Genomic DNA, 14,848 nt, shown 5'->3' with positions numbered 1-14,848 from the left:
TTTCATCCTAAGAAACATAGATTTGCATAAGTAAATGTTTTTATTTTCTCTATTTTTAATAAAAATAAATAAAACATAAAATAAAGTTTAAAATTGAAAAATAATAGTGTTATAATCCAGTTTGTTCTAAAAGCTGGATGAGAAAGGGGAAGACTAGTAATCAGGCAAGCAATGTTGGATACCTGACCTAGTGTGGAAGACAGAGACTGGAAGAAGTGAATAGACTTAAGATACAATTAGGAATAGAAATGTCAGGACTTGCCAATTGTAGTGGTGGAATTGCAGCACTCAGGGAAGATGAAATGGAGGAATTACAGATTTGTGGACAGCTTGTGCTATAGGTGAGACCTTGTCTTAAAGGTCAGGCGGAGGAGACAGCTCAGTGGGTAAGAGTGTTTGCTGTGTAAACATGAAGATCTGAGTTTGAATCCTCAGCACCCAAGTGAAAAGCTGTGCTTGATGATGCCTGTAACCCCAGCACTAAGGGTGGAAAGGGGGTGAGAAGAGAGGGGGGGATCCTGGGGGCTCACTGACCAGTCAGATTAGCTGAGTGAGTGTCAGATTCAGCCAGAGACCCTATCTAAGGCCATTAAAGGGAAGAGTGCTAGAAGGTACCCAGTGTTCTCCTCTGGTCTCTGCATGTGGGTCCATGGAAACACACATCTGTATATTCACATGTAGGCACCCCTTCCTGCCACATAGTCACAGTTGGGATTGATTGTTAAGTAATTGGAAGGAAGAAAAGGTAATTGTCTGAATTACACCTTGTTAGATTTTATACTCAGTAAATAAAAGTATTTAATAAGTACTGTATGTCTACTAAGCTGCTTTTTATTTGCTTTGGTTTCATAATGAAGATTTTAAAATACAATTTTAGAGGTAAAGTGATTTGTGGCTGGGGATATGGATGTATAGGAACACTGATAAGACATCCCTGAAAATAGAGCATAAATGAATAAAACAGATTATGAAACCCATCCATTGCCTAAAGGGCCCCATCTATCTTAGACATTTAATAAATAAATGGCAAAGTATATGTGCTCAGACATTTCTTACGTTTTCTGTCTTGCCAAGGATCTGATTTTCTATCTGATACTATTTTCTTTCAATTTAAAACTCAATAATTTTGTATAGATCTTCCCCAAAACTGTTCTTTTCTTTTCTTTTTTTAATGATGGGGACAAAAATATACCTAAAAACGAAGCTTCTGGAAAAACCATTTATTCTTCCCTGTCTTGTATCATTCCTTAAACTTTACCTTGGCCTCCCGCCTGGCTTTGTGTTTCAGGGCTGGGTCTCTAAAGACATCCTTGTTGACAATAGTTTTGTCCAAAGGAATGTCTACAGAGTACCTTGTGGGCATGAGGTGATTGTAGTTATAAACTTTCACAAAGGACTAGATCTTTGACCTTTGTGATTTTCTTCTTGCCCATGGCAGCTATCACTTTTCAGGGATAGCAATCAATTCCAGCCACCAGGGCATGGCTGTAAGGGCAGTCTGAGGTGCCATCATCAATGTTCTTCATGATGACGGCTTTGCATCCGGAGTAGCATCCAGCTAGGACCAGCACCACTTTCCTGGGCTTCATGAACTTGCCCATTTCAACAGCAAGGAGCTGGTACCCAGCAGAGAGAAGGACACTCTATTTGTTTTTAAACTTCCTCCTCTTTTCTTCATATTTAACGATTTTCTCAATCTACTTGTTAAGTACAGTGACTCTTAAATTAGGCCCACCAGTGAATCTTAACATTTTAGAGAGTTGATGTTTTAGTTCTAGTTTTCTGTTGTGTTATGTTTTGCTGTCATTCAAGCTTGCATGTTTTTGATTACTTTGGTAGCAATATGTAGAAGAGGGAGAACTGGAACATAGGAAAACTTAGGCAAGAAATCATGAATATCTATCGAACAGGATGGTACATATATGTACATATGTATATATATGTTATTTAAAAAATTTATGTATGTATGTATATGTATTTTATTTTTAAAATTTCTTTAATGTGTATGTGTGCATGCACACATAAGTATAGGTGCCTGTGGATGCCAGAAGAGGGTGTCCAATCCCCAATAGCTTAGAGTCATATGCAGTTGTTAGGTTGCCCAATGTGGGTGCTGGGAACTGAACTGAATATGTATCTTTTAAGACGACTTCTTGCTTTGTAGTACACACTAGCCTCTTGGCGGTGTGTATAGCTTACATGGCCTTGAATTTACTAGTCTCCTATCTTAGGCTTCTGAGTGATAATGCATCTGTGAGGTGGTATTGTGTTCCCCGAAATATTGTGCATGCTAATAAACTTATCTGGGGTCAGAGACAGAACAGCCACAATATTAAACATAGCGGATAGGCAGTGGTAGCACACGCCTTTAATCCTAGCATTCCAGAGGCAGAGATCTACCTGGATCTCTGTGTGTTCAAGGATACAGCCAAGCATGGTGACTCATGCCTTTAATCCCAGAAAGTGAGCCTTTAATCCGAGGGAGTTATGGCAGAAAGCAGAAAGGTATATAAGGCGTGAAAACCAGGAACTAGCAAGCATTTGGCTGGTTAAGCTTTTAGGCTTTGAGCAGCACTGTTCAGCAGAGTGCCATTCAGATAAAGACACAGAGGCTTCCAGTCTGAGGAAACAAGATCAGCTGAGAAGTTGGCCAGGTGAAGTAGCTGTGGCTTGTTCTGCTTCTCTGATCTTCTAGCATTCACTCCAATACCTGGTCCAGGTTTGATTTTATTAATAAGAACTTTTAAGATTCCGGCTACACATTTGGTACTCTTTTCTACCTACCTTTTTTTCTCTTCCTTTCTTTTCTTTTCTTTTCTTTCCTTTTTTTTTTTTTTTTTTGTATTTTGAGACAGGGTTTCTCTGTGTAGCTTTGGAGCCTGTCGTTGAACTTCCCCTGTAGACCATGCTGGCCTCAAACTCACAGAGATCTGCCTGCCTCTGCCTCCCGAGTGCTGGGATTAAGGTGTACACCACCACCACACCTGGCTTCTTTTCTACTTTTTAACCCCTTTAAATGTTCTTATTCTGAGCTAATTTTTCCTCTATAGTTCTTTTGTTTGTTTGCTGGTTTTTTGCTTTTTGAGACAGGGTTTCTCTGTGTAGCTTTGCACCTTTCCTGGAACTCACTCTGTAGTCCAGGCCGGCCTCAAACTCACGGAGATTCACCTGCCTCTGCCTCCCCAGTGCTGGGATTAAAGGTGTGTGCCACCACTGTCCGGCCTTCTACAGTTCTTAAACTGTTATCTCTAGTTAGACACTGTATTAAGGGATAGTACAATCTATGCTAGAATATCACTCAGTTTCATTAGAGGAAATCTGATAGGAAGATAGGAAAATCATAAATTATAGTCTTTAACAATTGAAATGCAGTGATGTTAAAGAAGGAATAGACATTTTATTTGTTATCCACTTGCCCTCCCCCCTCCATGTTTTAGAGCTTTCTAGGTTTTGTGGGAGATAATGCAACTGAATTTTCCCTGTCTTAAAGGTTTTGAGTAAGGTATTATGGCAGCATAAGAAAGTTACAACCTTAACCTTAGGGCACAAGGTGTCAGGAAACATTTCTAAAGGAAACTGACACTGGAATAGCATGAATTACAAATTATAGTGATGTTTGGGGAAAATAATTTGGAAGGGTTGATGGTGAAGTCCAGGAGAGCAAATAGGAAGCCATTATAATTATAGTCCATATAAGAAATGGTAAGGATCCATTGTGAGAGAATGCTGTAGTTCAAAATTACATGGCATTTATAGTTGCTGCTGATTCAGAAAGGCCAGATAACATTGTTAGTGTGGACTGTGAGAGCAGCAGAATAGTTGTGAATTAGCATTTTGTGTGGTTCTGTCCTGATAGTGATGGTTTTCAGTCAGATGTTTACAGCAGCTTCTTTCTTAGCAGCTTCCACCATTGATGGTGGTAGTTTTTGTGATTTTGGCAGAGAAGAGTGGTTCTGTGGCTAGGAGTTGTTTCTCAGAAGTTAGTCACTCTGGAGCCTGCCTCTTCACTTTTCTAGTGAATTTGTAAGCATGTGAGATTCTTGGAGTAAGTCCATTTTTGCATAGGTTGCCTATACTCTAGTTGGATCCAGCATCCACACTCTTGACTGGCCATGACCAAAACTGATTGATGGGCTACAGATGGAAGTCATTGGTAATTAGTCTGTGGCTCTTAGTGGTAAAAGTTACTTAAGTTTTCATCTGTAGTCACCTAAAGTACTGGATAAAAGCAAATCTTTGGTGGCCAGAGTGGTGGTGTATTTTAGGAGATACAGGATTATAAGGATTATGAGAGGATTGTGTTTTTTAACTCCACAGTAGAGTTTACAGAGTGATTTTCTCTCTGAGATATTTAGAAGTATTTGGTGACATTTTTGATTATCATCATGGAGGGAAGAGAGTGTAATCAGATCTAGTGGTTAGACAGCCAGGGTCCTACTAAGTAATACTGTTTCCTCCTCCTGCCCATAACAGCTATCTGACTCAAATTGTCAGTAGTGCTCAGTCTGAGAAACTGTGGTTTGAAGAAAACCAGTTTCTTTCAAAGAGTCACAGTTTTTAAATCATGGCTGATTATGATTAGCAAACTAAGGAGTTCTGTCTTGGCCTGAAACAATCTTTGATATCATATAACTCTTGCAACTATCACATCCCAAATCAGGTCCAGAGTCTGACCCAAGTTATTCAACTATAACATAGATTGAGCTTAGAGATTGAGCTGTCAGACTTCTTAGATACAAGGGTGGGTCACTAAGAAAGAATAAGATTCCAAGAATCAGATTGGTAAGAATGGGAATATTTGGATGTTTTAAAATTCTTTTGAGGCAGTGTTTTATACAGTAACCTAAGCTAGCCTCAAACTCACCTTGTAACCAATGCAGGCCTTGAATTCTTGGCATCCCACTTCTTGCCTCCACCTTCCAAGTGCTAAGGTTATAGGTGTATACTACACCTGGCTAACTGAAGGTATTCTTAATCTGTAAATTTCTTTATTTTCTCTTGCCAACCATTCTTACTTGATTCTGTTGCTGCGACCAATGCCTTGACCAAAAGCAACTTAGAGGAGGAAATGTTTGAGTTCACACTTCCAATTAACAGTTCCTCACTGAGGAAGTTTGGGCAGGAAGTATGAAGGATGGCTGCTTAAGAGCTCACTCATTGACTCCTGCTTAGCTAGCTTTCTTATGTAGGAATGATGCTGCCCACAATGGGCTAAGTCCTCTCACATCAATTATAAATCAAGACAGTATTTCACAGACACTGCCATAGACTTGTCTGATCAAGGTAGTGCTTTAATTGAAGTTCCCTTCTCCCAGGTACACTAAATTGTGCCAAGGTGACTGTACAAACTAGCTAGGGTACCAGCAGAAGCAACAACCTGTCTTCCCTTAACTGAAAGAGTGAGTTTTCTTTGCCTAAAAGTGCTATAGTGGCCTCACCTTTTTTCTTTCTTCAAGATAGGATCTTGATATATAGCCCAGGTTGCCCTCAGACTCATTGTATAGCACAGTCTGGCTTTGAACTCATGATTCTCATTTCAGCTTCCCAAGTGCTGGTGTTATAGATGTCTGCCATCACATTTGGCATGGCCTTGCTTCTTAAAGTCACAGCTGTTTCATCGCCACACCACTTCATAACCTTCAGAACAGCTAAAGTGAGATCTCAGATCTCACTAACTTCACATTTATGCAATCTCAGTACTTTGGAGGTGGACATAGGATCATAAATTATAAGTTTGAGTTGGAGGCCAGTTTGGGATGCTTGAGCTATTGTCTCAAAACATACAAGCAAATAAGAGTAAATACTGAAATGGGAGACTTGGGGAGTTAGGAATGTTGTGGGGTAGAATTATTATGTGAAACTGGCTTCCTTACTTTCTGGCCATAGAGGCCTATTTACCCATAGTGCACAACACATAGTGCAGTCATATCATCTACCACAATGTTCTCTGTTACTTTTAAGAAGGTACAGTGGTGAGGGGACTACTGTCATCCTTAAGAAGTGCTGTTGGGATTCTCTTTTCTGGCCTTGGGATGAGTGTGAAAGATTCTGCTACTAAATTGAACACCTGGATTCAATGGAATCCTGGAAGGGCAGAAACAAGTAACAGACCTTAACCAATATAAGCAAGGCAGGCATAGTTACCAGGTACCCAAATGGTCAGAAGTCCTAGAACTGATGTGGAAGGGACAGTCTCTAATGTCTTATTTGGTTTGATAACAGAATACAAATCAACAAAAACAGAACACCTCCAGTCTGTTGACTGTGGGTTAGTTTTCTGTCACTGTAATGGACACCTTGGATCACAAAAATTAATCCTGTATGAAGAGATGAAAGGTTTAGATTTTATTTAACTCTTGCTTTGCCAGTGTAGAAGATAAATTTTTGTAGAGATTTTTAAACTTATACCACTCCTGTTGCTTCTTGTGTTCCACATAAAATTTCTTTGCTAGAAATAGATTCTGGTGCCTGGTAATCAGGTCAAATATATTAAAGACTTCAATTAACAGAGCCTCATAAATAAATAGCCAGCAGTATACTCTAGCATCACTATATTGCCTCCCTGGCTAGGGTAGCCTTTTGATTCTTTGCCATAATTTAGTCTGTAGGAATTTTGTTTGTTCACTATCCTCTAGTACACTACATTGATTCCCTATGGAATGACATCATGTTGATCCATAAGACTTTCTGACAGAAAACCAATAAGCACTCAGATCTTTTGTAAAGACACAGCTGATAGTAGGACATGCATCCCATAAAAAATTTAAGATTTAGTGACAAAAAATTTTGTTTTTCGAGACAGGGTTTCTCTGTGTAGCTTTGTGCCTTTCCTGGAACTCACTTGGTAGCCCAGGCTGGCCTCGAACTCACAGAGATCCGCCTGCCTCTGCGTCCCACGTGCTGGGATTAAAGGCGTGCGCCACCACCGCCCGGCTAGTGAAATTTTTTGAGGTTGCATGTTTTGGGTTATAGTGGGATATCTTTCTGAAGTATAAGCTACTTTATCTTATTTATGTTTCCTAATGTCCAAAATATAGTAACTGGCTTTGAAGTTAGCATATTAAAGTATACCACCTTAACTACTTTACTGAATAATCCACAAAGCTACCATGGGTTGTTACATAGCAGGCTTTGACAGGAGAGTAACAGTTTATAGAGCTAACTTCCTTGAAAAGGACGATTAGCTTGATGCTGTATCTGATAGAGAACAAATGTCCACATACTGCATGTTAGTGATAGGAGCTCGATGTGCAGTGCAGAGGTGACCGTTTCTGCCATCACATTGAAGTGACACACATGGGACTGGGCAAATGCAAGGACTTGAGAGCACATGTGCATTAAGTAAGCAAGAGGGCCTTTCTCTATCTGTAGTCCTCTCACAACCCAGGGCTTTATTTCTGGAGAGTTCACTCTGGACTTGGCTGATAGAGAGTTCTGTATGTTGTGATAACACTTGTCAATTGAAGAGAAGAGTCTGGTAGAAACTGCCAATTGCCTCCTAATATCTATTCTTTTATCTTTGTTTAGACACAAAACTTTTTTCCCCTCAAACACAATTGTCACTATATAAGAGACTCTTTGGAATTGGGTATGATCATATGACTAGGTTTAGGTCTATGATATATGTAAGCAAATTTGCTTTTCCAGAAATTTTCCTTAAATATTCATCGCTTTTCTTTCTTCTTGGTTTCTATTTGAAACATAGCTAGGCCTGTCACATTCTAGTAGTTAAAGCAGGAGGATTGCAAGTTCTAGGCTAGCCTGGACAACTTGTGAGATCCTGAATTTAACAGGATCTATTAACAAACAAAAAACACCCATTCACGAACAAACAAACAAACAAAACAAATGGAAAAAACAGCTGTGATTTTGATCTTGGGAATTACTGTGATGAACTGCAGTTTTGCAGAACTCATTTTCACACTTCTAGAAACATAAACAGGTATTGTAGTGCAATGAAATGGGAAGCCAGGAGATGGCTCAGCTGCTGATGTTGTCCAGTGAGAGTTTCCATTATTGGAGTGATTAAGAATGCTAGCAGGAAGAGTAGATATTTAGTGGATATTTCTGACACCCTCATACAGACATACACCAATCATTGCTCATAAAATAAAAGTGAATAAATTACATAAAACATTGATAGTAAACAGTTTTCAGAGCAGCGTCTCAACTACTGCCAACCTCATTTCCTTCATTGCTGCTAAAGAGGGCATTTTAATTCAGTAAGATAATGCAGTCTAAGTAGTTGAATGAAAGGTCAAGTCACTATTTAGTTTTAATTATATACTATTTTAAAATTTTATTGTGTGCATGAATATAAATTATGTGTTTTAGCGCATGTGGGCATATGCCGCGGCACATGTATGGTGATCAGAGGTCAGAGTTCTTTTTCTTATTTCACTTGAGGTTGTGAAGATCAAACTCAAGTCCTCGGGCAAGTACTTTTAGCCACAGAACACATCTCATTGGCCCGTCAGTTTATATTTTTTTGCTACTATTTTTTTTGGTTTTGATATTTACTCTCTAAGTTGTAGTTGGACTTACATACTATGAATTATGAGTTTACAAAGAATAAAGTCATGTAACATTCATGTATATATTATACATGCTGCTGTTTTTGAAGGAAACAGTTTTAGCACACTGTATAGAGAGTAATGGGCATGGCCATAACAGAAATGCCTGCCTGATTTACTTTTTTAATGACATATATTGTTCTTCATATATGCAGTCTTGGCCAAGTGGGCAGGTGTAGCTCAGTTGGTAATGCTTGACTAGCATGCAGAAAGCTCAAAGTTCTTTCCCAAACACTGCATGACTGGGCATAATTGCATACACCTGTAACCTCAACACTTAGGAGGCAGAAGCAGGAAGATTAGAAACTGAAGGTCATCCTCTGCTATATAGTGAATTTGAGGCTTGTCTGGGTTACAGAAGACCCTGTCTCAGGAAAAAGAAAAAAAAAAAAAAAGCCTTCTTACTCAGTAGTGTAAAAATCCATGGGCTTGGGTGGTGGTGGCACACGCCTTTAATCCCAGCCCTCGGGAGGCAGAGGCAGGCAGATCTCTGTGAGTTTGAGGCTAGCCTGGTCTCCAAAGCAAGTTCCAGGAAAGGCACAAAGCTACACAGAGAAACCCTGTCTTGAAAAACAAAACAAAACAAACAAACAAACAAACAATCCATGGGCTCTTTGCTAAGTTTAACTTGCAATGAATGAATGAATGAATCAATCAATCAATTTGGTTATTCCAAATAAATCTTTTGAGTAACAGGAGGTCATGATGAAAACCTGGAAAACCGTATGACATTCCTACCTACATTGTTGAATAACCACAAAAAGACTTGTTTCAGTTGGAATAAACAGACTCCTTTCAATAAATGCTAAGTAGTTTAGATAGGAAACTTTTGTAGAATGATTTCCTGCATTCTTTCTATTAGTGAATGAACAGTTTTTCCCCCTTAGTCTTTGGAAGTTTGGTCTGTACAGACACAATTAGATGAGGTTTGAGTTTCTGATAATTTTGGAATTGTGCAAGCCTTCTGGAAAGTAACAAGATAGCATTTTTTAAAAGTTCTATTTACTCAGAAGCAAATTTTATAAATTAAGACAGATAACTTGGGCCTTTTCTATTTTAGTTTTTTAAAAAATTTATTATATTTGTGTTTTAATTTTACACATCAGCCATGGGTTCCCGCTGTCCTCCCCCCTCCCGCCCCTGCCCCCACCTTTCCCCCCTATTCCCTCCCCTTCATTCCCATGTCCTCCAGGGCCAAGATTCCCCTGAGGATTCATTTAAACCTGTTGGATTCAGTACAGGCAGGTCCAGTCCCCTCCTTCCAGGCTGAGCAAAGTGTCCCTGTGTAAGCCCAAGGTTCCAAACAGCCAGCTCATGCACTAAGGACAGGTCCAGGTCCCACTGGCTGGGTGCCTCCCAAACAGTTCAAGCTATTCAATTGTCTCACTTAATCCAGAGGGCCTGCTCCAGCTGGGGGCTCCACAGCCTTTGGTTCATAGTTCATGTGTTTCCATTAGTTTGGCTATTTGTCCCTGTGCTTTTTCCAATCTTGGTCTCAACAATTCACACTCTTACAGTCTCTCCTCTTTCTCAACAATTGGACTCCTGGAGCTTCACCTGGGGCCTGGCCGAGGATCTTTGCATCCACTTCCACCAGTTATTGGATGAGAGTTCCAGCATGACCGGTAGGGTGTTTGGCTATCTGATCACCAGACTAGGTCAGATCAGGCTTTCTCTTGACCATTGCCAGCAGTCTACAGAGGATGTATCATTGTGGATTTCTGGGGACCTCTCCAGCACTCTGCCCATTCCTGTTCTCCTGTGGTCATCATTTATCATGGTCTGTTATTCCTTGTTCTCCCTTTCTGTTCTTGATCCAGCTGGGATCTTCTGCTCCCCTAAGTTCTCTTTCCCTTGAACCTTGCCCTTCATTACTCTCAACTTGGGCCTTTTAAGTTGAATATGACCCTCACCTTTTTTGTGTGTGTTGGGGGTGAGGAGACAGGGTTTCTTGATGTAGGCTTGACTGTCCTGGATCTCACTCTGTAAGACCAGGCTGTCCTCGAATTCTCAGAGATCTTCCTGTTTCTGTCCAACAAGTGCTGGGATTAAAGGCATGTACCACCACTGCCCTACTTGTTTGTACATTGTAAAATTGTTTCTTTTGATTAGCTTGTATCATATTAAGATGAATACATTAATTCTGTATATCCCAGATGCCAGAAGTTTGGTTTTCTAGTATTGTACTTTTATTGAAGCAATTTCCTTGAGTGGTAGATGTCTCAGTGAGAAAGAGAATAGGTACAAGGTGTGATGCTAATGTTCCAAGTGAACTCTTTGGGGATAGGATGGAGTGAAAGGAGTGGAATATGTTGATTTTTAAAATCTAACAAATAAAGCTTGCCTGGAGATCAGAGTGTGGAGCTAGCCACTAGTTAACCATAGAAGCCAGGCAGTGGTGGCACACACCTTTAATCCCAACACTTGGGATCTCATGCCTTTGATCCCATTAATTGGGAGGCACATGTCTTTAGTTCCAGCACTAGGGAGGTGGAGACAGGAAGTGATATGGCTGGGTGGAGAGAGGAATGTAAGGCAGGAGGAGACAGGAGACTGCCCCCCCCCCCTTTCAGGCTGAGGAGTTGGAGAGGTAAGAGGTGGCTGTGGCTTACTCCTTTGTCTCTCTGATCTTTCGGCATTTATCCCAATATCTGGCTCTAAGTTTTTATTATTAAGACAAATTGGGATTCATGCTACAATGGAACTGACATCAAGAATGTATTATGACATTTTAAATTTGATGTTTTTTTTTGTGGTGGAAAATAGTCTCATGCTAATATTAATGATGTATTTATTTTTCCTCTTTATTTTTATTTATTCTTTTTTTTTTTTAAAGATTTATTTATTTGTTACATATACAGTGTTCTGCCTGCATGTGTCCTTGAAAGCCAGAAGAGGGCACCAGATCTCATTACAGATGGTTGTGAGCCACCATGTAGTTGCTGGGAATTGAAATCAGGACCTCTGGAAGAGCAATTAGTGCTCTTAACCACTGAGCCATCTCTCCAGCCTCTATTTTTATTTATTCTCTATGCCTTTTATATCATGTATCTTGATCCCATTCATTTCCCTGCCCCTTCACATCTGCCCTTTGCCCCTGTTACCCCCCCAATAAAACAAAATTTAAGAGAAGAAAGGGAAAAGGAAAAAAAGAAAAAAAATTAAAGATCTCATCATGGAAGTTGCAGTGTAACACAGTGAGTCATGTAGCAACCCCCCTTTCTCCTTGTATCTTTACTTCCAAGTGTTTACTGCAAAGAGTCATTGGTCTGGTTCAGGTCCTCTGGTTTCTATTACACTGTTGATGCTGGGCCCTCATTGGGCCCCTTCTTGCATATCCTGTTGTTGCCCTGTGTTGTGGAGATCCTGTAGCTTTGGGTCTTTGGGTCAGGTCCCTTCATGTGCTCCAGCAGATCATAGATGGAGTGGATGTTAGTGCAGGTCAAGTCATAACCCTGGTTCTGGGACCGGGTGGCTGCAGGGTTGTCCGCTGGCCAGTTCTCCCGTCCTCACCACCAAGATGATCTCTCCAGCATTGCCCTAGCTATTTCACCTCTTCCAGCAATAAGGAAGGGATGGGGCCAGTTCTCCTGCTTTCACACCCTCAGGGTCTTCTCTCCCACACCTACACATCAGTGCCAGCTCTGTTGTGTTACCCCTTTGAGGTACAGGGGCCACTTTCCCGAGTGCTGCAGCTGGTGGGGGTCAGGTACAGATTTCCAGCTCTTATGACCCCATGGCCAGCTCTTCCACCTGTTTTAGGCATTGATGGACAGGGGGTTGTGGGAAGGGCATCTCTCCTCCACCCATGCTGCCACATGTCAGATGGGTAATGGAGACAGCTCTTTTGCTCACAACCTCCTGGCTGGGTCACCCTTAACTCCAAACACCTGGTCAGCTCTGCTGTGCTGTTTAGGCAAGGAGTAGAGCCCACTTTCCTGAATGCTGCAGCTGTTAAGAGAGAGGGTCAGCTCTCTTCTGTTGTAGGGGTGAAGGGTAAAGGGAGGCATCTCTTCTCCACCCACGTTGCTGCATGACAGATTAGTAGTGAGGGCAGCTCTCCCACACTTATAACTTTGGGACTGGTTCACCTACACCTTTGTCAACAGGCTTGGTTCTCTTATGTTATTCAGTGAGGTGCAGGGCCTGCTCTCCCAAGTGCTGCAGCTGGTGGGGGACAGGGACAGCTCTCTCACTCTTTTTATATTATTATTAATTTTTATTATCTACTTTACATACCAACCACAGTTTCCCCTCTCTCTTTTCTTCCTGTTCCCTCCCCTCACCTCCTTTCTACCCCCCTCCACTTCTCAGAAAGGATAAGGCTTCCCATGGGAGTCAACAAAGCATGGCATATCAAGTTGAGGCAGGACTAAGCTCCTTCCCGCTGCATCAAGGCTGAGCAAGGCATTCCACCATAGGGAATAGGTTCCAAAGAGCCAGCTCATGTGCCAGGGACAGATCCTGGTCCCACTGCTAGGGGCCCCACAAACAGGCCAAGCTATCTGTAGCTGTTGCTCTGGAGCCTGTGAGTTCCCAAGAGCTTGGGTCAGCATTCTCTGGGTTTCCCCATCATAATCTTGACCCCCCCTTTCTTACATAATCCATCCTTCCTCTCTTCAGCTACACTCCTGGAGCTCAGCCCAGTGCTTGGCTGGATAAATCTGTATCTGCTTCTATCAGTTACTTGATGAAGGTTCTATGTTGGCAATTAGGGTAGTCTCCACTCTCATTACAGGATAAGGCCAATTCAGCCACTTTCTCCACTATTGCTAGGAGTCTTAGCTGGGGTCATCCTTGTGAATTTCTGGGTTTTTTCCTGGCACTGCGTTTCTCCCTAACCCCCTAATGACCCCCTCTATGAAGATATCTCTTTCATTGCTCTCCCTGTCTGTCCTTCCCCCAACTTGACCATCCCAATCCCTCATGTTCCCATCCTGCATTCCCTTACTTCTATGCCCCCTCTCCTGACCTCCAGTTTACCCAGAAGATCTCATCTATTTCCCCTTCCCAGATGATCCATGCATCCCTTCTAGGGTCCTCCTTGTCACCTAGTTTCTCTAGGGCTGTGGATTGTAGCCTGGTTATCCTTTGCTTTACATCTAATATCCACTTATGAATGGGTACACACTGTGTTTGTCTTTCTGGGTCTGGGTTACCTCATTCAGGATGATTTTATTTTTATTTTTTTAATTTTTTTTGAGCTGAGGATCGAACCCAGGGTCTTGCGCTTGCTAGGCAAGCGCTCTACCACTGAGCTAAATCCCCAACCTTTTTTTATTTTTTTAAGTTCCATCCATTTACCTGCAGATTTCATGATGTCATTGTTTTTACGGCTGAGTAATACTCCAATTTGTGTAAATGTACCACATTTTCTTATCTGTTCTTAAGTTGAGGGGCATCTAGGTTGTTTCCAGGTTCTGGCTGTTATTGAGCAACTGTCCTTGTGGTATGATTGAACATCATTTGGGTATATGCCCAAGAATGGTATCGGTGGGTCTTGAGGTAGATCGATTCTCAATTTTCTGAGAAACTGCCATACTGATTTCCAGAGTGGCTGTACAAATTTGCACTGCCACCAGCCATGGAGGAATGTTCCCCTTACTCCATATTCTCTCCAACATGAGCTGTCACCAGTGTTTTTGATCTTAGCCATTCTGACAAGTATACAGTGGTATCTCAGAGTTGTTTTGATTTGCATTTCCCTGATGACTAAGGATGTTGAGCAATTCCTTAAATGTCTCTTGGCCACTTGAGAATCTTCTGTAGAGAATTCTCTATTTAGATCTGTATCCCATTTTTTAATTGGATTATTTGGTATTTTGATGTCCAGTTTCTTGAGTTCTTTATATATTTTGGGGATCAGCCCTTTGTCAGATATGGGGTTGAAGATCTTTTCCCATTCTGTAGGCTGATGTTTTGTCTTATTGACCATGTCCTTTACTTTACAGATGCTTTTCAGTTTCAAAAGGTCCCATTTATTAATTGTCAATAACAGTGTCTGTGCTACTGGTGTTATAGTCAGGAAGTAGTCTCCTGTGCCAATTTGTTCAAGGTTACTTCCCACTTTCTCTTCTATCAAGTTCAGTATAACTGGATTTATGTTGTGGTCTTTGATCCACATGGACTTGAGTTTAGTGCATGGTGATAGATATGGATCTATTTTCATTCTTCTACATGTCAACATCCAGTTATGCCAGCACCATTTGTTGAAGGTGCTTTCAGTTTTCCCTTGTACAATTTTAGCTTCATTATAAAAAATCAGATGTTCATAG

General features: G+C 41.1%; 1 protein-coding gene and 1 pseudogene across 1 annotated transcript in view; one reads left to right on the top strand and one right to left on the bottom strand.

Moving 5' to 3' along the window:
- Positions 1–14,848, top strand: part of Sbf2 (SET binding factor 2) — a 345,635-nt gene that overhangs the window by 46,682 nt on the left and 284,105 nt on the right. The window lies entirely within an intron of this gene.
- On the bottom strand, positions 1,193–1,601 carry LOC118584788 (annotated as a pseudogene).

This window comes from Onychomys torridus, chromosome 1, assembly GCF_903995425.1.
Source record: "Onychomys torridus chromosome 1, mOncTor1.1, whole genome shotgun sequence".
In the NCBI taxonomy this organism is placed as follows: domain Eukaryota; kingdom Metazoa; phylum Chordata; class Mammalia; order Rodentia; family Cricetidae; genus Onychomys; species Onychomys torridus.
The sequence above is the reverse complement of the archived record's forward strand: the minus strand, read 5'-3'. Positions and strand labels throughout refer to the sequence as shown.